This window comes from Propithecus coquereli, unplaced genomic scaffold (assembly GCF_000956105.1).
Source record: "Propithecus coquereli isolate 6110/MARCELLA unplaced genomic scaffold, Pcoq_1.0 Scaffold59, whole genome shotgun sequence".
Taxonomy (NCBI): domain Eukaryota; kingdom Metazoa; phylum Chordata; class Mammalia; order Primates; family Indriidae; genus Propithecus; species Propithecus coquereli.
The window spans coordinates 5522129-5524906 of record NW_012151840.1 but is presented as its reverse complement, the minus strand read 5'-3'; the positions used below and the strand labels follow the sequence as shown (position 1 = coordinate 5524906).

The 2778-nt window shown below is 35.3% G+C and overlaps 1 protein-coding gene across 1 annotated transcript in view; it reads right to left on the bottom strand.

Moving 5' to 3' along the window:
• Window positions 1–2778, bottom strand: part of THEM4 (thioesterase superfamily member 4) — a 51602-nt gene that overhangs the window by 5636 nt on the left and 43188 nt on the right. The gene's annotated exons all lie outside the window — the stretch shown is intronic.

The window sequence follows — 2778 nt, the reverse complement described above, 5'->3', positions numbered from 1 at the left end:
TTTTTTTTTTTTTCTTTTTTTTGAGACAGAGTCTTGCTCTGTTGCCCGGGCTAGAGTGCTATGGCATCAGCCTAGCTCACAGCAACCTCAAACTCCTGGGCTCAAGCAATCCTTCTGCCTCAGCCTCCCAAGTAGCTGGGACTACAGGTATGTGCCACCACGCCTGGCTAATTTTTTTTTTTTCTATTTTTAGTTGCTCATCTAATTTATTTTTATTTTTAGTAGAGACAGGGTCTTGCTCTTGCTCAGGCTGGTCTCAAACTCCCAAGCTCAAGCGATCCTCTCGCCTTGGCCTCCCAGAGTGCTAGGATTACAGGCGTGAGCCACCACGTCCGGCCCCAATTTTGTTTAGATACTTTGAAGTTAATCTATTAGGTACATATTTATTTAGCATTTTTATTGTCTGCTATTGAACTGAATCTTTTATTAATCCAAAGTAGCCTTCTCTATGCCTAATACTACTTTTTTGACAATTTATTATTTTTTTCTGCTATCTCAGCTTTCTTCTGGTTAGCTTACCTAGCGTATTTTTCCTTCCTTTTAAACCTTTCAGTGTCATGTTTTAAATATGTCTCATATAAATAGTCTCTAATTTTTTACATTTTACTTTTTTTCTTTTCTTTACATGTCATATTCTTTCTGAGGTTAAATCTAACTTTACATTTTAAAATTCAATTTTATAATCTGTGAAATGATGGTTTAGTCTATTTATATTAAATGTAATTACTGATTTATTTAGGCTGATTTCTATCATCTGATTTTGGCTTTCTATTTGATTCACTTTTTCTGATCCTCTTTTTGTCTTTTTTGTTTTTTAAATAAAATTGAGTTTTTCTATTCATTTCTTTATTTGATTTTTATTCTTCTGCCATTTTAGGCATTACTTATAACTTCATTTTCTCTTAATCATCCTCCCCACTGAAAAACACAAGGATGTTTGAACATTAACTCTGTTTGCCCTCTCCCAAACATGCTATTGTTGTCCAGTATTTTAGCTGTCCTTTTGTTAATCTCTGGAATTTAGACATTATTACATATATAGAGACTCTATTTAGATTTTTGTTATCTACATGCTCTCCAATTTGTTTGCTCACAATTCCTTTTCCCATGCTCCTGCCTGTTAGGATTACTTTCCTTCTTTTTGAAGTGCATCCTTCAGAAGTTCCCTGGGTGTTGTTCTGTTGTTCCACAAACTTCATTTTTGTTTGAATGAAAACACCTTTATTTTGCCCTCATTTTTGGACGTTAGCTTTGCTGAGAGCATGATTTTAGGTTGACATGTTTCTTTCAGTACTTTCAAGATATTGTTGTCTTCCAGCTTCTCCTGTTGCAATTGAGGTTCACTGCCAGTGCAATGGTGCCCTCTTGCTTCCAAGAAGCAGGACTGCTCTGTAATGGGTGATCTTTTGTCTCTGCTTTTAAGATCCCTTTGTCTTAAATATTTTGCAATTTCTCTATAATATTTCTAGATATGGATTTATTTTTATTTATCTTGCTTGATATTTATTGTGTTTTCTCTATCTGTGGATTCATGATTTTCTTTAGTTCTAGAATATGCCGAATCTGTTATCCCTTCAAATATAGGATCTTTTCCATTCTCTCTATCCTACTTTTCTAGGACTCTGATTAGAGCATATTAGAACTTTTCACTTGTCCTCTATAGCTTAAGCTCTATTTATATTGTCTATTTCCTTTTCGCTCTGTGCTGGATTCAGGGTAATTTCTTTCCTTCCTTCTCTTTCTTTCCTTTCTCCTAAGCCTAGATCTGAATATAATAATTAAAAAGGCCCATTTGACATATTAAATTGCTAGCTCTAAGTAAATTAACTATGATCCTTCAAACACCCCTCTAAGAAAAGTATTATTATCCCTGGGGAATAGATAGGAAACTGAGGCCCAGAGAGGTAAGTAGCTTGCCAAAGCCACATATCTATTTGGTGGCGCATGTGGGATCCAAATCGTTATCAGTCTGATTGAAAGTTCTTTCCCCTGTTGCACTCGAGCTTGTTACATCTGCTAAATGACTTAGCTGAGGTGGGCATTTTGATGTATTTATGGGATATATCTCAATATCACACCGAAACCATGGAGCTGGTGACTAATTTAGTCTTTTTACCAACACCGTTACCAACACCACCACCGCTGAGCATATGGATCTGTTGATCCGTATGGAACTCTTGATTAAATCTCAACGGAGGGGGGAAGTATCTTGTAGGGAGAATCGATTTGAAGGCTTACTGGGCTGTAAGATTATAAAAATCATTAGAGTTATAAATGATCTAATGAATTTTTAGTAAAAATAAAGGACCCGATTTAATTGTGCATTTTAGAGAAATGAGCTCCTAAAACGTGAAACCAATTGGCTACAAAGTAGAGATACAGTGACATGAGATTGTTAAAATGATCTGAGCTTCTGAAAAACAAAAACAGAATGAAAAGCAATCTAAACTCTAAAAAGCAAACAAACAAGAAAGAGAAGCCTAGGGCTTACCCCCTTTTTCTTTCTCTTGAAGAAAACTAGTGAATGCATTTTTTAAAGCTTTGCTTTAAATTTTTATAATGGAATAAATTTAGAGAGAAACTCCTGTGTTATCTAGCCACAAGATTTCACATTTACCCCTCTTGTTCTTATACCATGCAGGCCCTGGTGAAACCTTTCTGTACAGCCTGCCCACAAGGTGCGGTAGTGATAGTAGGAGAGAAAGAAATAACATTCCACAGTTTTTTGAGTTTCTAAATGGATTCAAAGGAAAAGTTGTTTCTTTTCTTTTCTTTTTC